Here is a 26575-nt window from a genome sequence, read left to right as displayed (position 1 = left end):
TATGTTGATCTCATGGATAGGCATTCTCTGGGGGTATGCCAAGTTTCGTAGAATTTCATCCATGGGGGGGTCTAAAAAATTAGGTTATGTGTACATTTAATGACTGTACACTCATTGGCCTGTAAATGGCGGTGCACACATATACACATGCACACACACAGGCACCCACATACTATCGGTATTAGAACGGCCGATACATAATTACAAATTCAGTAGGATTAAAAGAAAGCCAAAATAAATATTCATCATCATCATCATGGCTGCATTTTCAGTATTGGCGAGAAGTAGTCGTTTGTCCACTAGATGGCGCATCGTTGCAGTGAGACGTAATTTTGTTGGAAGTTAAAAGTGGGTTGGAAAAAACAATGGACGCTTCATACAAGGACTGTAATTTACCGCAGCGAACATCTAATAAGGATAGGATGTGTCAGACACCAAACAGGACGAGGACCACAAAAGCGTCACGTTCAAAAGTTTATTTAAGGGTTGGGGGTTTCAGGGGTTCCGGGGAGGGTACAGGAGTTCCAAGAGTCTGCATGTGTGTGTTCCCCCAGTAGCCGAACAGCGATGGCAGGAGCTGGATGATCCGGGAAGTCCTGGGGGAAACACACACACAACAGCAATTGAAACGAAGCAGCAGTACAGTCAAGGACTAGGCGGTATTCGTAGAAGAGGGACGGAAGGCAGGTCAAGATTACCGGGGCTGGAGAACACAGAAGTAGTCGAGCGGGTCCGGGATCACAGGCAAAGAGTCAGAGGCGTTTTCAAAAACAGGCAGGTAACTGGTGCTGGTTGCAGACGATCTGACAAGTGTGGACTGAAAAGCAAGGCTTTATATAGAGGGCATGATGAGTGGTGAATGCAGTGCAGCTGGTAGGTAACGAGGGTGAGGCAGAGCAGAGCAGGAACAGGTGGAGGTCATCAGACTTCAATCAGCACGTGTTACCAGGCAGAGAGAGAGCTCATGACAGAACCCCCCCCCTAAGGGACGGCCCCAGAAGTCCCCAAGAGTGACACCACGTCGGGAGGGCGGAGGGGAGCCGGTGGAGGGCTAGAATTCCTCCGAGCGGTCCGAGTGAACATCCTCATCCTCGGAGGGAGCTGGAGGGTCGTGGACAGAAGACGGGACAGGTACCGAGACAGGGTCAGGGTCAGGCACATGACAGGAAGCCGGGCGGGCAGGACGGTTAGGGACCCCTCTGGGGCGGCCCCTACGGATTGCAGGTTGATCAGGATGCAGACGGTGGAAGTCGGCGATGAGTGTCCGGTCCACAATCCGACTGGCTGGCACCCAGGTTCTCTCCTCAGGTCCATAGCCCTCCCAGTCGACGAGATACTGGAGGCCCCTACCTCGCCGTCTGGACCGAAGCAGGCGTCGAACGGTGTACACCAGCCCACCGTCAACGAGGCGAGGAGGAGGAGGAGGAAGCGGCACGGGGACCAGCGGGCTTTCATGCGTCGGCTTGACTTTCGAAACATGGAAAGTAGGGTGCACCCTCATGGAGGTTGGCAACTGGAGCCGGACTGCGGTTGGGCTGATGACCCTCTGGATAGGGAACGGGCCGAGGAATCGAGGTGCCAGTTTACGCGATTCCACCCGCAGTGGGAGATCCTTGGCTGACAGCCACACCTTCTGGCCAACACGGTAGGCGGGTGCCGGCGATCTTCGGCGGTTAGCCCCAGTGGCATAGCTGACAGCTGACTTGAGTAGCGTGGCACGAGCTTGTGACCAGGTACGACGGCAACGGCGGGCATAGGCGAGGGCAGACGGGCAGGACACATCTCCTTCCTGGCTGGGGAACAGGGGGGGCTGGTAGCCATACACACACTGGAAAGGTGACATACCAGTGGCAGAGCAGGTGAGGGAGTTGTGAGCATACTCTATCCACATCAGTTGTTGTGCCCAAGCCTGGGGTTTGCGAGAAACCATGCACCGCAGCGCCTTCTCCAGCTCCTGGTTTGCCCGCTCGGATTGACCATTGGACTGGGGGTGGAACCCAGAGGTGAGACTCACTGTGGCCCCTAGAAGACGGCAGAACTCCTTCCAGAATGTAGAGGTAAATTGCGGGCCTCGGTCAGAGACAACATCCCTGGGCAGCCCGTGTAGACGGAAGACATGATCAAGAACAGCCTGGGCAGTCTCTCTGGCAGATGGCAGTTTAGGGAGGGGAATGAAGTGTGCCATCTTGCTGAACCGGTCAACCACAGTGAGAATGACAGTCATCCCACCTGATGGTGGGAGGCCAGTTACAAAGTCCAAGGAGACGTGGGACCAGGGTCGTGTGGGCACAGGCAAGGGCTGGAGTAAACCAGCGGGGGGCCGAGTGGAGGACTTGTTCTGATTGCAGGTGGGGCAGGCACGGACGAATTCTCGGACATCCCTTCTCAAAGAAGACCACCAGAAGCGCTGGGCAAGGAGATGGCAGGTGCGGGCGGAGCCCGGGTGGCAGGCAAGGCGGGAGTTGTGTCCCCACTGTATGACCCGGGACCTCAAATTATCTGGGACGAAGAGACGACCGTCTGGGCATGCACTGGGACTGGGATGGTCACGGAGGGCCTCTTGAATTTCCTCCTCGATATCCCAGGTCAGGGCAGCTACGACGCAGGGATCGGGCAGAATTGATGCAGGTTCCTGGGAAGGGGCGTCATCCTTATGAAACTGACGGGAGAGAGCGTCCGGCTTGGTGTTCCGAGAACCTGGGCGGTATGACAGGGTGAAGTTGAATCTGGTGAAAAACAAGGCCCAGCGGGACTGTCTGGGGTTAAGACGTTTGGCATTGCGGATGTATTCGAGGTTTTTGTGATCGGTCCAGACCAGGAACGGAACTGTGGACCCCTCCAGCCAGTGACGCCACTCCTCCAGGGCAAGCTTGACAGCCAACAGCTCACGGTTTCCAACATCATAATTGCGCTCTGCAGGTGAAAGCCGGCGAGAGAAAAATGCACAGGGGTGCAACTTGTTGTCCTCCTCTGCCCGTTGAGAGAGTATGGCCCCGACTCCCACGTCTGAGGCATCCACCTCGACAACGAACTGCCGGTCTGAATCCGGCATCTGGAGGATGGGGGCAGTGGTGAACCGGGCCTTGAGGGTATGAAAGGCTGTGTTGGCCTCTGGGGTCCAGAAAAAGGGGTGTTTGATGCTGGTCAGAGCTGTGAGGGGAGCGGCGACGGAGCTGTAGTTCCGGATGAATTTCCGGTAGAAATTGGCAAAACCGAGGAATTGCTGCAGCTTCTTCCTATTCCCCGGAACTGGCCAGGAGGTAACTGCCGAGACCTTTGCGGGGTCCATCTGGATATTGCCTTCAGCGACGATGTATCCCAGGAATGACACAGTCTGAGCATGGAACTCGCATTTCTCCGCCTTGACATAGAGAGAGTTCTCCAGGAGCCGTCGAAGAACCAGCTGGACATGACGGGTGTGTTCGGACAGAGTTCTGGAGAAAATTAAGATGTCGTCCAGGTACACGAAGACGAATTTATTCAGCATGTCCCGCAGAACATCATTCACCAGCGCCTGGAATACCGCTGGGGCGTTGGTGAGGCCAAATGGCATTACCAGGTACTCATAATGGCCGGTGTGGGTGTTGAATGCAGTCTTCCACTCGTCACCCTCCCTTACTCGCACTAGGTGGTAAGCATTTCTAAGGTCCAGTTTGGTGAAAATAGTGGATCCCTGGAGCAATTCAAAAGCAGAGGTGAGTAAAGGCAGAGGGTACCGGTTCTTCACTGTGACATCATTCAGACCTCGATAATCAATGCAGGGGCGAAGAGAACCATCTTTCTTTCCCACAAAGAAGAACCCGGCACCAGCAGGAGAGGAAGACGGGCGGATGAGTCCAGCTGCCAGGGAGTCCCTGATGTAATCCTCCATAGTTTTTCTTTCAGGAGGGGATAGTGAGTAGAGGTGACCTTTGGGTGGAGCAGTCCCAGGGAGGAGATCGATGGCACAGTCGTACGGACGGTGTGGGGGCAGAGATGTGGCTTTGGTCTTGTTGAACACCTCTCGGAGGCCATGGTAACATTCAGGGACATTAGAAATGTCGGGGGCAGTGCTGGGGGGTACTGAGCTGGGGGGCAGCGAGGCAGCACGCAAACAGGTCAGGTGGCAGGCATTTCCCCACTCTTTCACAGTTCCGGAGGCCCAATCGAGGTGAGGATTGTGGAGACGGAGCCAAGGGTAGCCCAGGATTAGGGGTTGGCCTGGAGAGCTGAGCAGGTGGAAGCGGATGGTCTCTCGGTGGTTTCCTGACACCATCATTGAGATGGGGGCTGTGATGCTGGTAACTGTGCCAATTACGTGACCGTCCAGGGCCCGGGCTGGAACAGGAGTGGACAAGCGATGGCTTTCCAAATCCAGCTGACGAGCAAGTCCTGTGTCAATAATGTTTGCTTCTGCGCCAGAGTCCACCAGGGCTGCCAGGGTGTGGGTGGAATCAGACAGGTGAAGACAGACTTGGATGAGGGGTTTACGGCTGATGGAGGGCTGAATGTTCATTGAGCTCATCCGGATTCCTCCTACATCTGGTGAGCTCCGGCTTTTGCTGGACAGGTGGCGACTCGATGACCATCACCACCACAGTACAGGCACAAGTTGGAGGTGATGCGTCGCTGGCGCTCTGCAGGGGTTAGGGAGGTGCGGCCGATCTCCATCGGTTCAGACTGGTCCGGCTGGCTAGATGGTGTGGCAGGTGCGGACAGAAGGGCAGTTGGGACACTCCGTGTGCTGGTGGATGGACTCTGGCGCCCTCTCTCATGACGGCGGGCCTGGATCCTGCGGTCGATGCGGACAGCCAGAGCAATGGCTTCATCAAGAGTGGGGGGTTGATCATGGGAAACCAGCTCGTCCTTTATGTAGTCCGCCAGGCTGTGGAGGAAAGCATCCACCAATGCTTCCATGTTCCAGGAGCTCCGACTTGCCACAGTTCGAAAGTCAATGGAGTAATCCGCAACAGTCCTTCTGCCTTGGCGAATACTCATCAGGATCCGAGATGCCTCGGCTATTGTGGATTCCAAATCGAATACCTTGAGCATCTCCTCTGCGAATAGGTTGAAGGTTGCACATGCTGGGGTCTGGCGCTCGAACTCCGCCGTTCCCCAGAGTCGAGCTCGGCCCGTCAGGTGAGTGATCACGTAACCGACCCTCGCCCCTTCAGTGGCAAAAGTCCTGGGTTGCAGGGTAAACTGGACACGGCAGCTCGTCAGGAACGCCCGTACCTGGGTTGGGTCGCCGCTGAACCGCTCTGGATTGCCGATCCTGGGTTCTGGGGCTCCGGCAGCCACGGTAGCAGTGGACTGGGCAGGAGACTCGGGTGCTGGGCCGGTGAGCAGGCTGGCTGGGGCTGGGCCGGTGGGAGCAGGCAGAGGAGAAAGGTTGGTGAGAAGTTGAATGATCATTGCAAGTTGTTGCTGTTGCTGCTGGAACTGCTGACGCTGGCTCAAGCCGGCTTGAAGTAGGGAGGCAATGTCAGCAGTGTTGCGGTTTACCTCTCTCTCTGTCTCTTCCAGGCGTTGCATGGCGGTGGGTGGTTCTGGTTCGTCGGTTTCCATGCTGGTTCGACCGTGCGCTGGGTCCATGTTTGGTCAGATCGTACTGTCAGACACCAAACAGGACGAGGACCACAAAAGCGTCACGTTCAAAAGTTTATTTAAGGGTTGGGGGTTTCAGGGGTTCCGGGGGGGGTACAGGAGTTCCAAGAGTCTGCGTGTGTGTGTTCCCCCAGTAGCCGAACAGCGATGGCAGGAGCTGGATGATCCGGGAAGTCCTGGGGGAAACACACACACAACAGCAATTGAAACGAAGCAGCAGTACAGTCAAGGACTAGGCGGTATTCGTAGAAGAGGGACGGAAGGCAGGTCAAGATTACCGGGGCTGGAGAACACAGAAGTAGTCGAGCGGGTCCGGGATCACAGGCAAAGAGTCAGAGGCGTTTTCAAAAACAGGCAGGTAACTGGTGCTGGTTGCAGACGATCTGACAAGTGTGGACTGAAAAGCAAGGCTTTATATAGAGGGCATGATGAGTGGTGAATGCAGTGCAGCTGGTAGGTAACGAGGGTGAGGCAGAGCAGAGCAGGAACAGGTGGAGGTCATCAGACTTCAATCAGCACGTGTTACCAGGCAGAGAGAGAGCTCATGACAGGATGATGTTCACATGAAGTGTAATTCCCATTTCTTCTTGAAGCCGAAATAAATCTGAGGATGTTTATCGGACATGCTTGGTTTTTACTGCAGGTACGTTAATCTTGTAATATCAATAAGGACCTAGGTAATGTTACCGTTAGCGTTGGTTGAGTGATGGAGGCATTTGATTTATTGCATTTGTAGAAAACTATAAATGCGGTTATACCAAGCAAATGTATAGCAGCACTGTTTGTATCTTTCGACTGTCATTTATTGCACGTGCTACAAAATCATTCTGTGCCATGGAAGATTTACCAACGTTACACCGGTCTGATACAGTTTTGCCTATACATGCGTGAGACTGAGACGCCTGTTTATTATGACCGCCGCACAGCGAAGCGGCGGTCATATAGGTTTAGTCAGATTTCTTTCTTTTTTTTTTTTTCTTTTTCTTTTTTCTTTTTTTTTTTTTCTTTTTCGCATGCCCAAATTTCCGTCAATGATTCCCGGGACACTGAAAGACCGGGGTACACGAAACTTGGTGGACATGTAACCCCACATGGATAGCATGGAACCATCGTTTTTCGTTTTGATCTGTAGCCCCCCCGCTGAATTGGACCCCCCACGAAAGGAGGGTAGGGCAGACACAGTTTTCTGTGAATATCTCGAAAACCGTAGGGTTTAGGAGGACCATTTTTTTTTTGTATGTTGATCTCAAGGGGCCATGTCAACCCATTCCATAACCACTCATTTCATGTATAGCGCCACCTAGTTAAACACAAAAAAGTAAAAATGAGGTGGTGTAATTGAAGGTATCTGTGACCTAACATAGTCAAAACTGCACGAAATTGGAAGTGTAGGATCATTATGACACCCTCTGTATGCACGCCAAGTTTTGTGGAATTCCGTTCATGGGGGGCCACACAATAAATTAATTTATGTTATTATACACCAACTGGCCTGTAGGTGGCCGGAGACAGTTTTCTGTGAATATCTCGAGAACCGTAGGGCCTAGGAGGTCCACCTTTTTTTTGTATGTTGGTCTTAAGGGGGCATGTCAACCCATCCCATTACCACTTATTTCATGTATAGCGCCACCTAGTTAAAAATTAAAAAGCAAAAAATTAGGTGTTTTCATCTCAATATCTCTGGCTGACAAGGTCAAAACTGCACGAAATTAAAAGTGTAGGATCATTATGACACCCTCTGAATGCATGCCAAGTTTTGTGTACTTTCGTTCATGGGGGGCCTTACAATAAAATAATTTATGTGTACATTTAGTGACGTACACCAACAAGGATTCCCGGGACACTGAAAGACCGGGGTACACAAAACTTGGTGGGCATGTAACCCCACATGGATAGCATGGAACCATCGTTTTTTGTTTTGATCTGCAGCCCCCCCGCTGGACTGGACCCCCCGAAAGGAGGGTAGGGCAGACACAGTTTTCTGTGAATATCTCGAGAACCGTAGGGTTTAGGAGGACCACCTTTTTTTGTATGTTGGTCTTAAGGAGCCATGTCAACCCATCCCATTACCACTTGTTTCATGTATAGCGCCACCTAGTTAAAAAATAAAAAGCAAAAAATTAGGTGTTTTCATCACAATATCTCTGGCTGACATGGTCAAAACTGCACGAAATTGAAAGTGTAGGATCATTATGACACCCTCCGAATGCATGCCAAGTTTCGTGAACTTTCGTTCATGGGGGGCCTTACAATAAAATAATTTATGTGTACATTTAGTGACCGTACACCAACAGAGTTTTCTGTGAATATCTTGAGAACTGTAGGGCCTAGGATGACCAATTATTTCGTAGGTTTGCCTCCAGGGGTCATGTTAACCCATTCCATATGCACACATGTGCATAAACAGATACACACGCACACACATACAGTACATTCACAGTAATCAAATGTATGACACATACTCACACAGTAGACATATGTACGCATGCATGCACATGCACACACAGGCACATACACAGGCACACACACACACACACACACACACATAAACATATACACGCAGACATGCACACAATTCAAGAATTTCTCAGAATTATGAACAGGCAAGATGGGGTGGGGTTGTATAAAATTAATTTTACATGTGAAATCTATGTTTTGGTACTTGTTGTCTAGCAGATACCAGTGAGAATTGAGTGTGCATAATGCAATTTAGTGAGACAGTTAGAATCATATATGCCTTTCAGCGTGATTTATTTTTGTGGAAAAAATGTGCTGGACTGGGCGGCGGTCATATTTTGTACCGCTCTGCGGTACATCTAGTTATTACAGTAGTATATTTTCATCATCAGTGGAACTACTCTTGTAAAATTTTGGTTACCGTACACTTTACTTGACAGTATCGACATAAGAGTGACATGACACTGTCATGAATGTGTCATAAACAAGAATTGTTCCTTTCCTCCAATCATCATTAGCTTCCACTTTCAGAACATCAGGTGCTCCTTTGTAGACCCAATACGTTATGAAAGACATCCAAGTGGTATCCTGTACCGTATGTGTACCACTGACACAGAAGGACAACCCTTTTTTGGTCACTTCCTCTTCTTTGCTTCAGAGGGACAGAATGACATTTGACCTTATGCCTCCTTATAAAAAAAATGCTGTATGAGGCATGTGCCAAAGGATGTGTCCATTTGACCATTTATCTGCTGCTTGATTCTGCTCATGGTCATGAGAACATTTAGCAGGGGCAAGCGGCAGAAAATTGGTTTCACAGCGCAAAAGCAAGCTCAGCAGGGGAGAGCCATTTCTTTCTGACGAGTGAATACCCAGAGGTACTGGGATATTTACTCTGCAGGATTTACAAAACACCAATTAAAATAGGGAAGCAGAAGGGGAAAAGCCATACTATTAGTAAGTCCTCCAAGAGCTGCAATGGTAGAGGCAGCTGGCAGATATGCTAAGCCTTGTTTTCAGGCATACAGCAACACTTATAAATTATTCAGTTTCAATATTTACAACAATACCTTTAGCTATTTACAAAGTGTGTATTACGTCTGTAATAATGTTGCTGAAACCACAACCTATACTAGGAATACTGATATACTGATATCCTGCTCACAGTCAATTTGAATGAACACATACACAATTCTAATTACCATACTGATTATAATTCACTCACAAATATGTGGTGCAATATCAACTCCACGCTGACCATGTGTTCAAAAGAAGTGTGATGAATCCTCTGTCATAAGCTTTTCTTTTGATAATTTGCTTTGTTTGCTGTGATTCTAAGGCCATTCTTGACAATACCCTCCACATAACCTAATCAATGCATTATGAAGCCAAGCTATGATGATATAATCTCAGTGTTTCTTTGTCAGCATTGGTTACACATGATTGCATTTCTCATGTGACCTTTTCAGATGCTCGTCTAACAGACAGGTCCCCTCACTAAACCAGTTCCTCTGTAATTGTGTCATGTCTGTACTTACCCAAAAGACCACATTCTTCTGTGATGACTTTTTAATTTTCAGCAAATGCAGTGTATACAGCTTTTTTGTTCTGTTAATTCTATTTCAGAACTATGCAGACAGCAGATTTGTTTATACTCTCTACAATGTTCTTAACAGCTGTTTACCACTTACATGTAATTTACACTGGACATATGAATGCACAAGGTAAATCATGCATTAATAAGTACAATCCTGTAGTTCTATCCACCTTGAATGCATAATTCCTTCAAATGGTAGGTTAGGGAACACCATACATTCTGTGCGTTTTTCTTGTGTCTTGAGTGAAAGCCTTAAGGAGCTAGGCAGGGGTGAGGATAAATAAAGACAGACATTGCAAGTTGCACAAAGTAAGGAAGGTAAAAGCCTGTCAGGCAGTCCATGGCTTCTCTCCATGTCAAAGCCACAAAGCCAGGCTTGACTCACCAACCAACAATTTGCACAAGAGCTGGAAGGCTTGGAAATCTTAATTGTTATGACCGGCTAAGTAAGTACTATCACTATTAAACTATTATAATACTTTTCAGGATTGCATGATAAACCTGTGATGCAATTTTAATGTTCACATCCATGAGCAGAGATTACTGCCGTGGCATTTGAAAATGTCTGCAAACCAGACACCTTTAAGAGGGCCTACCCACCTCTTTTCCCTCTTTTGTTATCTGAACTGCGGATGCCTGCTGAGATATCATCCTGTTCTGGTTTCCGTCTCATTTTCATTCACTGCCTGCCAGGATACAATTTGTTCTCGAATAAACATGTAGTCCTCTGCTTTGATGTCTGGGTGCGCTGCAGGAAGAGCAAATATCATTGCCTGAGATTCACAGAGGTGTTGAGATCATGAGGTACCATTTTGAGATCACATGTGTCACGGGGTTCAGTTGCTATTCATAGATAGAGTATATTAACACCATAACACCAACAACCAAATGTATGTGGTATATACCTAATGTATCTAAGGTAAAATAGTTTGCCTTGACAGATCAATAATGAATGTAAGGTCTATGCTTTAATCCACATGTTTCTTTTTCAATGTAAAGATGTCTGCTCCCTATAGGACTACAGTCCTTATAAGACTACAGTACTGTACTACTGATGATAAAAGCATGATAGACAGTTTCCTCTTGGCTGATTCTCTTTGTTTTGAAAAATATATAGACTTTTTACCTGTAACATGTTGCACCATTAGTTTTGTGTGTGTGTGTGTGTGGTTGTTGTTGTTATTGCACCAGTTGTCTGTGTATTGTTTGGAACTGTTTTCTGGTCCTTTACATGTTAGCCATTTAGGCAAAATAGTGTACAAGTAAGTGTTCTCTCTTGCCATGTCGACAGCTCACACTTGCCTATGTGGTTGTTTTGTGTTTTTCGTTAACACTGTTTGATGTGGAATCTAGCACTCTGAGGTGAGATGTTAATCCTGTTGGACACGTTTCTTGCTTAGGCCATGTTACACTTCCATCCTGCAAACCATTGGTGGTGGTTATTTTTAGCTGCCTCACTGATGTCTTCATGGAGAGAGATAATATGTTTTTATGCTTAAAATTGCTGTCTTCATGGTAAGTTTTAAAATGGGTAATGTTACTTACCAGAATCTAATAAAGAAATTGTCTATCTATATATGTATGTATCTACAGCAGTGGTTCTCAAAGTGGGGTACAGGGACCCCTTGGGGTCCGCGACCCATAGCCAAGTGGCCGGAGACAGTTTATTAATTAGCTTGAAACTATAAAGTTGAGGTTTATCATTTTAAAAATGAATATCTACAGATGATGCCCCTCTTCACCCATAAAACAAGCAAATTGTGTCTATGGGGCAGCCGTGGCCTACTGGTTAAGGCTTCGGGCTAATAACCGAAGGGTTGCCGGTTCAATCCCCGACCAGTAGGAATGGCTTAAGCGCCCTTGCCACCTAACCCCTCACTGCTCCCTGAGCGCCGCTGTAGCAAGGCAGCTCACTGTTCCGGGTTAGTGTGTGCTTCAACTCACAATGTGTTCACTGTGTGCTCTGTATTCACGTATGGGATAAATGCAGAGACCAAATTCCTTGTATACGCAAGTAGACTTGGCCTAGAGACCTGATTTACCTTATTTGCTCTTACCCACATTAACATTTAACTTCACTCAGGTCATGAAGAAACATCCCTACTACTGCTTAGCTTGCCATGGCTTATTTGTTAGCCAGCTAGCTGATGAATGTGTAGAAATGTCCGTTACGTTAGGCTACTCAATCTGAGTAATACTTGGATTACTTCCGCATTGAATTGCATTTTATAAGTGTAGGAATGTGGCCATCAAATCCTGCTTACTAAACAGGCCTATTCTGGTCTGTTCTTCTGTTCCAAATGGCTGTAAGTGTTAGGCCCACATAGGAGAATGTAAAATCAACTAAGCACAGTGTTGTAATGTAACGGAGTTACTGTACTTAAGTAGAAATTTCACGTATCTGTAGCCTACTTTACTTCGCTATTTAAATTTATGTCAACTTTCACTTTTACTCCACTACATTTCCTAGATAAAATGTATACTTTTACTCATAGTTCGAATTACAGGGGGTACTGGGGGGTACTATACCCCCCAATGAAGACCCAGTACCCCCCAAAGAGACAGAAATATCCGTTTTGGGGGGTCAGATATTTTTTCTGATATTGTGAAAAAATATAATTACAGTTGGCTACAATACAAGTCAACTCATATATTTTCACTAGAGAAAATTTAATGTAAAGCGATTTCAGACACCCCTATTATGGACCTTACCATTTTTAACCACCGTGGCGCTATTAACGTTTTTCATGTGACATAGCTTTGTTTACATCCACCTGGTAGGCAAGGGACAAGTTGAACCCATTGAACATCGTTGTTTGTAGCTGCCTCTCAGTAGGCTACATCTCTGTATTTCAGCAATGTCAACATTTCAGGCATCAATAAAGGTAATGATGAAATGTTATCCCATTGTTCAATATTTGATAGCCTGTCACAGGAACGTTATTTCGCTAAAATCGCCCTGATTTGGTGCATTGATCTGTATCGATAACGTTATGGGAGAACCTGCATGTAGCCTATGGTAGCCTAACTTTTTTTTCTCTGTTCAAAACTCGGTTTACACGAAGACGATAGACTTTCTTAGAAGCTGTGAAATTTGGCCAGAGAGGAACATGTCTTCCCTCTGAAAGTTGACACAAAATCAAACAATATTTGATCGTTTAACTTGAACTGAACAGCGACAGGTTTTGGTAGGCAGTAGACTCAGCAGACGTTAAAACGGTAGCCTACATAGCCAGCGTCAGTCAGCATCATGTAACATTAATGTCGTAAAAGTCATGAATCCTGTATCATATTATAACATATAACAGCGATGACTCATTCGAAGACGATCATGGATATATAACCACCCAGAAAAACTCAGAATGTGAGTGATAAAGTTCAACAGTAGGCTGTTATGCTAGCTCAGCCTTTAAATATGCTGTTATTTTAGTCATGTGGACTTGATTTAACGGGTAAAGATAATTCATAAACTGCTTATTTCTTACATGACTGAAGCAGTAGCCTAGGTTCAACAGTGGTGTTTGAGGTTGCTGTGTTAAGTTCAGCTCAAAAATCAGTTTATTTTGACATACGGGAGTTAGCCTAACTGTAGGCTATAGCACATATTCTGTTTTCATTTATTTTGTGATTATATAATCAAATGACACTCATGATAACTTGAAATAAAAGGACAGAAGATAGGTGATTGATGTCCACAAGCACGAATTTCACGAGACAAATTAGAACAAACTGTTCCGGTAAAAATAATCTTGCCATGTTTAAAATGCTGCACTTTTTCCCTTCATAGCCTATCTCTGGCAATTCATTTTTGGATGACTATAGATAGTTGTGTTTTAGCCTACGTCTTCGTAGACAATCGGCTACACCATTAGGCCATCTTGAGAATAAAAGACTTCACAGCTGCTAACGACCATCCTCCACAACCGCGAGGATAGGTAGGCTAAACGGTCGTTCGTCGCCTTTTTGCTTCTTATTGTAAAACCAACTGTTAGGGCCTACACAAGTGGTCGGCATCCCAGTCAATATTTGATATTAAAATTTCAATTTTGAAGCTATTTGTAACTATGTGTAGCCTATGCAACCCGACTGTTGTAGGCTTGCCTACCACTCTCTGCAGTGCCTTGCCTACCATTCTTGCCTACCACTCTAGTTGTAAACAAACGGTCACATGACATTATGACGTAGGTGCAAAACCTTAATAGAAGCAACAGAGATAGAGAACGACTTCAACTTCTCAGGCAAGTGTCAACGTTAGGTAGATTCCTCCAGTAGCTTAAATTCGGTTTGCTGCTGACGTGCATGGGTAAATATAAGTTGCTAGCAGACGTCTAGCTTGTTGAAAATGTGCTATTTTACAACCTTCATGTATTAACGTGTTTTGTTCTTTCATAGCTCATGTCACGTCTTCATACATTTAATTACCGGCTACTTACCTGCTACTTACCCACTGAGGCTAGTAAAGTGGACCTTGGTTAGATACCAAGGTTAGTTAGCAAGATAATTCTCTATTTAAATAATTTATTATTATTATTTTACATTGTGGTGAGGTAAAATCTATTGTTATTTCCAAGGAGATGAACTCCAGTCCATAGCCTAGGTGCCCATTCTCGTTTAATCTTGAAAAAATTATTGTGCCCTTTTGAAATTAGTTTGGCACAGATCCTGTGTTGTTTTTATATTAAGCACAAGAGGGTCTGATGTAGCTACTGTAAGCCTACATAACATCAGTGAAACCTGTGGAAACATAAAAAGAGCCAAGTAGCCTAGGCTAAATAGTACAGCTATTATTTCATATTTTTAGTTCAAAAAATGTAGTTTCATCTGAACCCTGATACTATCTTAATGAAACTAGGATTTTATTTTATTCACAGAGACACTATGAGGAAAAGGAAAGTGTATGTGTGCATGTGTATATGTGATTAATTTGTACAGTAGGATACTGTAGTGTTAATGACACCCAGCTTGTTCTGGTTATCGGATTCTTGTAGGTTACCACTCTGTAGGCTAGTTTTTCTATGGTAGTATGTTTTTTCATAGTATGCTCCTTAATCACATTAAAGATTGCTCAGGTTTCACTTATCTCTAGCAATTGTGTTGATTTGACACTGACTCATAGACTATAACGGAAAATTGGTTTCTGTTTATATGAGAGGGTTAGGGTCCAGGTCTTATAAAAATAAACCAAATCAATATTTCATGAAATAGGCTTGTAAAGGTATTACTTTTACTAGTAATTAGAATGGCATTTCAGTGCACTTAACTTCTAACTTTTGAGAGTTGATCAAAACAGTTCTCTTTTGGATATATAATAACAATGAGATATTCTGTAGACTACTGATTATCAGTTTGTCGCATGTTTAGACCTTGTATGTGTGTTGCACAACACATGTTGCACTTGGCGATCACAATGGGGATTGATATGGTAGTGGACCATGATGGTCATAGAAGAAGTGAAGGAGCAGTACCCCCCAATTATGGTGGGGTAATTCACACTCTGCTTTTACTCCATTATATTTCCACTAATCATCTTCGTTACTCGTTACTAAAACATAAAATTAGAAGAATTGTGTGCGACAGCAATAAGGGAGGTTTGGCGAATCACTGCTCCTAGATTGCAATACGCACGCTCCGCACGATGCGCGCTCTATTTCAGCACTTGTTTGTTGCTAAAGGAGGAGGACGCACAAATGAAACCGCCATGAGCACGAGCAACTACTGGAGGACCTCCCCTTATCATAGACGACCACTCCAACGATAGTGGTGAACTCGGCGAACAGGGTGGTGGTGAAGATAACGTCATACATCCGTGGCCGTATTTGCAAGAAATGTTTCTGTACATTGGCAACTTCTGTGAAGCTGAACACTCCGCTACCTGCCTCAGCGGCCTGTAAAAGGCTATTTCCCCACTAACACAAAACGTTAAGGGAACGTTCGGGAACGTTAGTGTATGATTCCCTAAAGGTTAGTTCGAACCAAACCAAAAACTAACGGTTAGGGAACGTTCTAAGGGTTCTAACGTTCCCTAAACGTTAAGGGAACCAACCAACTAAAACGTTCTCCTGTGGTTGCACAGTACCTTCACACAACGTTCCCGTTTGGTTGTCTTTGGTTGTTTTTTGGTTGTTGATGATGCTAATTATCATCGCAAGACTTGTCTTCAGTCAAAGAAGAGTAGGCCTAAGACTGAATCAGGCCCGGGGTGGGTAATCGGGAGAATTCACGGTGGGCCACTTCACTTTTGGGCCGGTCGAGGAAAAAAAATATTGACATTGGTCACGTCTATCTTTTCTCAAAGTGGGACACGTTCCACATTCTGTGCATGACACCAATGCAATGACTCTGCATGGGTTGTAGCCTACGTGAGGGAGTTCTCCCCTCCCAAAAAGAGTTGGTTGGGTCCATAGCCCTTTTTTTCCAAAACGTTTTCTCAGATACGGATAGCCGAGCCGGCCCTACAGTAGACACAAGCGTCAGGAAGGATGGATGGTAGAAAGAGGCCAGGAGAGACTGAGCAGCAGATCAACCAGTCGACCACTGAAAATGATGAGCCCGAAATTAGTGATGAGGAGGCCATGACTACAGGGACAAGTAGAGAGGATAAATTAAAGTTATTTAATGTAAGAAAGAGCAATTACCCTACATGATAAACCTATATGCCTTGTTTGCTCAGAAGAGGGTGTAGTAGGCTAAAGGAGTAGGCTAAATCACCAAACAACAATATAGCCTACCCATGCAAAAAACATGTAGCCTAAACATTAGTTCAATATGCCTCTTTGTGGAAGCGTGGGATAGGCTACATTTCAAAGGCTTTCTTTCTTTCTTTCTTTCTTTCTTTCTTTCTGTTTTTGTTAACTTGTGGAATAGTGGAATATTTTATTGTTAACTTCTCAGTTGAAGTGAATTGTTATATAACCTTTACACATTTGTTAAGCCATGGTACTAATAAAAACTACAGGATAGTAAGAGCTTAAATGTTGCTTCATTTATCCAATTTCCACCACTATGGAAAACGTGGGCCGGTCCTGGGTCTGAAACTCCCGGGCACTGAATTCTGGCAATTTTGAAAACCAGCTTCTTTTAAAGATGAACAGACACCTTTTCAGTTTCAACTAATGACTGGCATATTAGTAGCTGCTGGACATAGGTGGCATGTGTGTGTGAGAGTAAGATGGTGACCTGGGGAGTAAGCCCTAGAAATGCTCATACCACATTACCAAAATGTTCTCCCTACCAGCAGGTCATTTTTTTTTTGTTGAAAGATTAAGTTATTTATTTTTCATTTTTACCTGAAGTTCATACAAAAGTGACATTTCTGTTTCTGTTTTTTTCTTTGATGTCAGCTCTAAAAATATGCTGTTTGTTCTTTGAACTTAAGAGAATTGTGCCTGAAAAGTCCTAGAAAAGAATGTGATTTTGATTTGATGAGTGAGATTTAAGAAGATATGGGAACCCTGAATATGCTTTATGCTTTACTATAAGAAAGCCAAAATAAAGTTCACAATAAAAGTTCAAAATAAAACTGCTTGCTTTTTACTTTTTACTTTTACTTCAAATACTTAAGTACATTAAATATCAGAAAATTACTTTTGATACTTAAGTACAGTATATATCAGATACTTTAAAACTTTTACTTAAGTTATATTCTAAAAGGTAACTTTCACTTCTACCAAAGTCTTTTTTAGTACAATACTTGTACTTAGATTTTAGGTGGCATCAACCCAGTACAAGTGAGGGGCGCATATGACAGGTGGAATGCAAATGACCTGCAAATGTAAACACTATACTGTATAGGCTATCAGTGCTCTCAAAATTAACGTGATTGCGTAATGACAATCAAAAACTGCACGTTAAAATATGCTACTCGCATGAATAATTCTTCAGAGGCTGCACCGTAATTCATTTTAAAAAGTAAATGTAGATCTAATTAGAAAAAAAAAATAAGACATGAAGCTATTTTAAGTTAGAATAAAAAAAACTTAGAATGCAGTGCCTATTTTAGAGATGGGTTTTATTCTAAATCAACACGTGAACTAGGCTTTGTTTATTGATTAGCAAACTGTGTAACCGATTGACCGAAGTAGCCTGACCTATTAATAATTGGGAAAATATCCTTTGAACAGACATCAGGAACCACGATCAGCGAGGAACAGGAGTTACCTCCACTTACTTTACTCCTTATTTGCTGTGCCAACAGTCATTTCAGGGTCTCCAATGGCGCGTCCATAATGCGGCTGGCTGCGTTTTGATGGGTGCAGAGGCTAGTGCAAGACGGCAGTAACCTGACTCTCGCCAGATGAATTTCGTTCCGCCATCTGGCGAGAGTCAGGTTAAGACGGCAGGGCTTGGATTCAAACCAAAGTCCTTTTAGGCAAGTCCCTCCACTCGGCAGCTATATTGCAACTCTTTTTGGGCACTCATCGGGCATCTGTTTCGGCAGAAATGCGCGTGCGCAAGACTTCACTACGCCAATCTTGCTCCAGCGGCGAGATCACAACACATGATTGGCACGATGTCTTCACAACACACCACATTATTGGCTCAATGTATTCACAATACAGCACATAATTGGCTCAATGTATTCACATGTCAACGTTTTGCCGTAGAAGGGGTGTGATTTGTCTAGACAACTGCCATATTGGCGTTACAAACTAACCCAATGCGTTTCTATGGAGGATTTTTTGAGTGCTGTGTCTCCTCATTAGAAAGTCTCTGTTTAAACATGGAAACAATTTCATCATAGATTGCTTTCAGGAGCTTCTGGGAAATGGAGTTGCCTTAATTTATTTAGAGTGTGAATAAACTTATGAAATAGAGAAGTATCGTCATGTAATCCATTGATTTCAACAATGTAACTGTATTCTAAATACCAACTACTATAACGGAATAGGGCAGTTCCAGCGTTATGGATGTGACAATTGGACTCATATTGGTAAACAAAATGCCTTAGAGTGGGGGCAAAATTAGTATCAGTGAATTAATTTGCATAACTTTTAATGTAACCTCTGTCCTCTGAATACTGAGAAATCCTCACATTTCATAATCAATTTCATCCTAAGAATACAAGGCATTTTATCAGTGTTATGGATGTGACATGAAATGGACACACTTTTGTGAGAGATTACAGGTTTTCTACAAACTCTGTGAATTTTGAAGGAAACTGCCGAAACTATGATATATGTAGCATGAAGGAGACTTGAATGAACACAAAAAGTGTGTTTTTGAAACTATGCGTCATTTTCGTAATGCATTATGTAGGAAAAACTGGCATTATGGATGTGATGGTTTCACGTTATGGATGTGACGTGTCTGAACTAGTCCTCGACAAACTACATAAAACACATAATTAAGTAGTGAATTTTGATATGACACAATTAAAATAGTAATCATGAAAAACTAGCGATGAAATTTTTGCTTCCTCAGTGCCCACTAAGAGACACAGGAAGAATCAGGACAACAAGTAATTTAAAATATAAAAATAAATTTGTTTTTTTCTTTTAGCGTCATCAATTTTGGTCAGTGATTCCCGGGTTACTGAAACACCAGAGAAAATGAAACTTGGTGGCCACTCCCTTAAATAACTAGCCTACCTGAACCGTTGCACCCAAGATGACAAAATATTTATGGTATGTTAGTCTCAAGAGCCCGCATCAACCTAAAACATACCCACTCATTTGTGATTTGCACACATAAAGTACATGTGCACACACGCACATGCGCACACACACACACACACACACACACGCACGCACGCACACACGCACAGTCGCACACATACACACACATACACACACACACATAAACACATACAGACAGGCAAGCACACACACACACACACATGCACAAACAAACACCCACATAAATGCAGACACATAAACACACACACACAGGCACGCATACGCATGTGCGCATGCAAACACACACACGCACACACACACACACACATAAACACACAAACACAGGCACGCATACGCACATGCACACACACAGACACACACACACACACAGACACACACACACACACACACTTATAAACAAAAGCAAACTCACATATGCACACACATTAATTTACATGCACATGAGTTGCAGGAGTAGGAAATGGAGACAAATTGCATGATTTAATATGCAGGACTGAGAGGAGGTCATATTTTGTACCGCTATGCGGTACATCTAGTTTATTGCTGCCCTTACTCCTGTTACTCTGTGGGTATTAGCTACAGAGGACCTGACACTTCAAATGCTGGCATATCGCGTCACATTTAAAATTAAACTGTGTTAAGCAGACGTGAACGGCAGGCTGAACAGATCTGCAACAGAAGGAGATTACTATGTTAACTCCAGCTGCAAAGTCAGCCATCTTCACCGGCTAACACGATAATCCAGTTACTGTACAACAACAGTATGACAGTTACAGGAAGATAATCGCTCAGATTTTCGTTATTAGGCCACTTGAAAATAGGCTATGGCTAGGCTAATCACTGGAGGTATTTTAATATTATGTTTGTTTTGCTAATGGTTAGGCAAGGCCTCCCTGTGGTTTTGATCAACCTAATAATCTTTGAAATGTCAATTGTAAACACTAAGGTGAAATGCATTGAAACTGACATGCCACCAGAACAGACGTTTTATCGGCTTTGAGGTATAATAAAGTCTCCAGTCTTGTAAATTCACATTGTCACATGTAACATCCATAACGTCACATCCATAACGCACCATTAAAGGTTTTAAAAGCAAGAAAGTGGCACAATTTGGTCATCACACTTTACATTGATATAAATCAGCTTTGCACAGACACTATGGACATTGTCGCATCAACAATGTATGTGTAGCATAAACTTTTCCTATAAAACGTTATGGATGTGACATGGCCATGGGACTTGCTGACTTAAAAACAAAAGCCTTACAAATGTAAGGAGTTGTGCTCTTAAAGGCAAGCTGAGCATAGACATTGCTCTACCATTCCCTTGTCAATCTGGAATTTGTCAAATGGCACAATTTGTTTGAACCTTGGGTCCATTTATCCACTTTTTAAATATGTATAATATTACCATGTGAAAAATGTTGTTTCTGTATGGTTGCACACCATATTTATGATGTAAAAAGAGTGTAATTCTCCATCAAATTCAATCAGATCAGTTACAAACATTAAAATATAGACCTAAATGAAGATTTTAACAACAGTTCTATTTGCGTATGCACAACTTTTTTTTACCATGATAAGGATGACCTTTGCATGGAATTGCGCAGTACAGTTACTCATAATTTGTATTCTGAATACGTAACGCCGGTACATGTATTCCGTTACTCCCCAACACTGATTATGAGGGGTCCTCAGAAAATTTTGAAACCCCTGATCTATCTATCTATCTGTATCATAATATATATCTATCATACACGTCCCAGACCAGTTCCTTAGGCCAGTACATCTGGGACAAACACTTCCACTCACCTAACCCAGTCAGTTCAACTGGAGCCTGATCTGGCAATGATAGATGATAGATCTTACAGTCTGTGTCTCATTCTTTATCTACTGTATATATATACTCTTTTGATCCCGTGAGGGAAATTTGGTCTCTGCATTTATCCCAATCCATGAATTAGTGAAACACACACAGCACACAGGTGAAGCACACACTAATCCCGGCGCAGTGAGCTGCCTGCATCAACAGCGGCGCTCGGGGAGCAGTGAGGGGTTAGGTGCCTTGCTCAAGGGCACTTCAGCCGTGCCTATTGGTCGGGATTCGAACCGGCAACCCTCTGGTTACAGGTCCGAAGTGCTAACCAGTAGGCCATGGCTGCTCCAATGCCCCTGTATTGTACTGACTATGCACAAATCCCGGTAACTAAAATTAGTTGATAAATCAATTATTTTTCTTTACTGTAAGAAGCAACTATATTAATGCTCGCACCTCCCTTTTTTGTCTTTGAAATATTTGATCATGATTATCAAATCAATCATTTGATCTATCTACCAATACATTATAGAACGCATTAGAAGTACAGTAACAATTTACTCACTATAAAGCATTACAAACTCTAGCATTACAAACTCATTTATTATTATTCTTAAGTATTCATAATAGAACCTGATCAAAGTCTACATAAATCTATACATAGCCAAGTGTTATGATGTAGCACAGTATAAGCCATTGTTATGAAAGCTGTCTGGGGTCATATGGCTCCATAAAGAGCATACTCTATGGATACTTGGTTTAAGTAAATTGTTACCAGAAATGTCATAACTGTAACTTTAATGAGTGCTAGTGAGATACTGTATTGGTTGTACTTTTCTAAACAAATGTAGTCAACAACAACCTCTTCTGATCAAAACACAGCCATTCTTTGGTCCTTTACAAATAGTACACATTTTTTACCAATAGTTATCAGCAATCAGGGCTTGAAAACGAAATTATTTTTCAAACGTTCCGTTCTGAACGGTTCAGGTAGGCCTATGTTTAACGTTTTCGTTCTTGCATGCGTTCCGCCACCAACATATCGGTCCTGAACCGGTTCGGAACGCAAAATATCGTTCGTTCTTAAAGTTCAGGCAGTGTTTGGCGGGCCTATCAAGTCTAATTTTGTGGACTTTACCTTAGAATAGACGTACTCATTATTTCCCCCTTGATTTAGAATATACCGTAGCTATGCCCAAAAATAATAAATAACAGGCGGCATCCAAAAACATTCAGATGGGCTATCCATCCCATAGCCTACAGACTTACTGTAGGCCTAACCTATGCCTATAAATAATTTCTTATCAAAAATATTTCTGGATACGTGCTAAACTCCTTACCTGGTTGTAGCCTAAGTTTTATCCATATGGAGATCTTCAAAGGCTTGCGCTATAATTCCAACCCTGTTTATAAACGAACCTGTCTGTTGCTGACAAGGCCTATCTCAAATTTCCCGTTTAACTCTTCTACATAGAATAGGCTATAATTGTGCAAACATTTCAAATCCCGACTTTAAAACGACAAGGCGTGGACAGGCAAAATAGGCTATTACGCATAGGCTACAAACAATTTCCAAATCAGTTTCAGTAGCCTACGCTACGAGCTGGCCTAAGATCCGAAGTGGCAGACGGATAGGTTACATTACAACAGCAAGACAAAATATACACATTTGGACCAAAGGTCCATTTGGACCAAAGGTCCATTATAAAATATATAGAGAACGAAAAAAAAACGTTATTATCCGGTTTTGTGGATTTCAGAATAACGTTTCTGTTCCGGAACAGTTGAAGACCATTTTGTTTTCGTTTCCGTTTCCGCTCCTCGTAAAATTCCGTTCGTTTTTGGTTTTCGTTTTCGTTCCTTGAACCGGTACGGAGCCCTGTCAGCAATCATAATTTTTGTGAGTGGAAACAGCTAACATTAACATCATCAAGAAAAGGAAAAAAAATCTTACCTCGCTGTTGGAGAAGCTCTGAATGAGAATGCCTTGCAGCCTTTATAGGTCCTTGGCGAGAGAGGCAGGCTCAATATGTCAGGTGGAGGCAGGTGTAATTGCAGGGAGCTGATTAGACGGAGTTACCGGTTCCCTGCCACTAATGGCCAGCACATATAAGAGGACAGATACAGCAAGCGACTACTTACATCAGGTGAAAAAAACTCCCTCTCCACTCTTCACTGATCCCACACCCTTGTCACTCTTGCAGACACACACACCTTTATACCTTGGGGAGAAAATGTGTATGTATTACAAAAAAAACTTTCCTCATTAAAATGCAGAAATAGTACTACAAGTATGCATCTCTCCCACTTTATACAATCAACCTCCAAGGTCGTTACAGAAAAACGAGGTTGAGAAAAGGCAGATCTCATCTGAGTCACACTCCTCCACCAAGAGATTTTAATTGGATTGTTGCCTGAACTAAGTCTTCCTCTAAGATAAATTGGGCCTTTGGCAGTGACAGAGTAGATCATTATTATCCAGTCATACAGGCAGTGCTTAACAAAGACTGGCACTTGAACTGGAACTGGAAAAGTATCGCCACATATCTCAGAAATTGGAGGGTCTCAATAGGGCTACAGAACTGAAAAAAAACAAAAAAAAACAATAGCGCACAACAAACTGAACCACTTGATAACAGCACTGGGATCAGATAACCTCTGACCAAATGGAGACTGATAGGAGATCTGGAAGCACTATGATAGAGAGAATATGATGACCACATTTACTACTGTCCATCTTTGGCAGAATGGCAAATTATTGGCCTTGACAATGACACACTCTCCCCCAGTGGAGCAGAATGGAGACCATGACCTCAACCTTTCAGATGAGGAACACTCTGTCATCTCCACTTACCATCACTGTGGCCACCCTGAGGGGCCTTCTCAGAACACCATAGACCCACTAAAGGGAGGAGGTGTGTGTGTGTTATAGTGTGTGTGTGTGTGTGTGTGTTTGGAATGCAGTGATCTGATATTTGGAAGTTGAAAATTGATAAAGAAACTGAATGTGAGTCTGCAGTCTAGTTGGAGGAGTATGAAGATCACTGAAGACCAGATGTAGCCTGGCACTGTTCACAGTAGATAATGATTCTCCTTGTCTGAAAGGAGAACTATGCAGGTTTTTTAGCGTAATTTTCCTTAAAGGAACACGCCACCCAATGTCAGTAGGAATATATGTTCTTACCTTAACTTTCACGAGTTGAGTCATACCTCTCCCGTGTCAGTACGTGCACTCAAACGCTCTGGCGCGTGGCGCAAATGTGTTAGCATGTTGCTATGCTAGCGGGCTCAGATGTAGCCATAGAAGGAGGAAGATAGCAGTAATCAAAAACATCCACGTTTTCCCTACTTAAATACAGTTCCCTACTTAAATACAAACTCTGTGGTGGATAGGATCTACAATTAGGTGTTAATTAATATTACTACGCTAACGTCGAAGTACTCCCAAGTGCTATTGCACCACACATTGTAGTTCTCCTGTTTATTCACTTGGAAAATCGCCACGTTTCATGTTGTGTGACCTTACACATTTTTATCAACTACTTGTGCAACTGTATTTACAGTTTTTTTCAATCGCTACAAGTGCTTACCCATACTTCAGATACTTTTTCTAAACTCTTAACACAGAAATCTGGAAATCTGACTCAAAATGAAATTATTCTGTCAAAGAATGACACTTTTTTCACTTCACAAGGTACATGCATTCAATCAAAGTACACCAGGTCAAAATACTGGCTATTGTTGACATTACAAAAACTGCATACACTTGCTCTTACTGCTCTTTCTATTTCTGTTTTTAAAAACATCACTCCTCAAAGTCCTCCTTTTATTGTATACGTGTCAATGTAATAGAAAAAATAACCCCTGCCACTGAGTCTAAGCCAGACTGGAATCAGCTGTGGTTGGCCCAATTTACCCAACATAAATCAATTGTGTGTCAATTATTCAATCGTTTTTTTGTTATCATTGGAATATTGTTTTTGCTATTGTGGGATGTTGTGTGATAACATTCGTAAATACTGCAAAAACAATCCATAATTTTGTTGGGAGGTATAGCTTGTCTGTAAGCATTGTGGAAATGTGTTCACTGACTGCATATCGTGTGAAAACGAGATGATATGTGTGAATGGTATGGCCACAAAAGACCGATGCTGTGCTAACTGTATTTAGAGTTTTGAAAATGTGACAACTGGTTGGACAAACGCTTGTTAGCGACTGAAAAAAACTGTAAGTAGGGAAAACGTGGAAGTTTTTGATTACTGCTATCTTCCTCCCTCTATGGCTACGTCTGAGCCCGCTAGCATAGCAACATGCTAACACATTCGCGCCACGCACCAGAGCGTTTGAGTGCACGTACCGACTGTAGGTGGAACTCTACTGCGAGCAAAAAGCGAGAAAACAGCAAAGAAATTGTCAAAACTGTATAGGGTCCCTTTAATACATTTACTTTCCCTGGTTGTGTCATCCATCTTGCAATACGCCTATCACGGCCATCGGGTGTTTTTCATCTTTCAGCTTACTGGTCCTCCTGTAATGTATTGTGCTCCAGTAAGTGTAGATTCTTGATAAATATAAAATAGAGTATTGAGTATGGAGATCAGTATAGAGTATGGATTGAACTGGATTCTGAGGGTTTGAGCAGAACAATTATAATCACTTGGGCACATCTACATCCAGCAGACAGATCCATACACAAAGCAGGTTAAATGGGTCAAAAGAGGTTCATATTATAGGCTACCCATGCTACAGCTAGAGAGAGCCTTACATGGGTCAAAAGAGGTTCATGTTATACTGTATGCTACAGTTAAAGAGAGCCTTACATGGGTCAAAAGAGGTTCATGTTATACTGTATGCTACAGTTAAAGAGAGCCTTACATGGGTCAAAAGAGGTTCATGTTATACAGTATGCTACAGATAGAGAGAGCCTTACATGGGTCAAAAGAGGTTTATATTATACCCATGCTACAGTTAGAAAGAGCCTTATACTGTATGCATACAGTTATACAGCATTTGTTCAGTTCACCTCCATTGTTCACGTGCCTCTTTGTACCTTAAGGGACATTCCTGTTAAATCAATTCTGTTCCACCTCACATACAATGCAGAGATTAAATAGTTAGAACTACCGGTAGTTATATCCTATTTAATTGCTTAAAGGTGCCATGTGTAAGAATTGAGGTATTAGCATGCTAAATTACTAGCCACAGCCCGACAGGTGTCATAATACCAGTTTCTGCCATAGGAGGCGTTTCTTCCATAGGAGGCGCCAGACAAACTGCAATACACAAATAACTCGCATGGCTTGTGGGTGTACTTGAACCAAATACACCTGTCGGGCTGTGGCTAGTAATTTAGCATGCTAATACCTCAATTCTTACACATGGCAGGTTGATATCTCTGCAGCACTATACCTTGTCATTTTTTTAATGACATCATCGCCCTTATTTCTTCTCATTCTTTTGATGCGTGTAGCTCATTTTTTTGGAT

The 26575-nt window shown here is 43.4% G+C and overlaps 1 protein-coding gene across 1 annotated transcript in view; it reads right to left on the bottom strand.

The window, feature by feature from the left end:
* The window catches only part of LOC121724191 (cadherin-18-like), a 93738-nt gene extending 70499 nt beyond the window's left edge, over positions 1-23239 (bottom strand). Inside the window, exons 1-2 of the mRNA XM_042110616.1 lie at positions 23045-23239; positions 10241-10388 (exon numbers count right to left, since the gene is read on the bottom strand). The gene's annotated coding sequence lies outside the window, so the exon portion shown is untranslated. The remainder of the gene's footprint in view (positions 1-10240; positions 10389-23044) is intronic.
* Positions 23240-26575: the final 3336 nt, after the last annotated feature.

Source organism: Alosa sapidissima, chromosome 1 (assembly GCF_018492685.1).
Source record: "Alosa sapidissima isolate fAloSap1 chromosome 1, fAloSap1.pri, whole genome shotgun sequence".
Taxonomy (NCBI): domain Eukaryota; kingdom Metazoa; phylum Chordata; class Actinopteri; order Clupeiformes; family Clupeidae; genus Alosa; species Alosa sapidissima.
The sequence above is the reverse complement of the archived record's forward strand: the minus strand, read 5'-3'. Positions and strand labels throughout refer to the sequence as shown.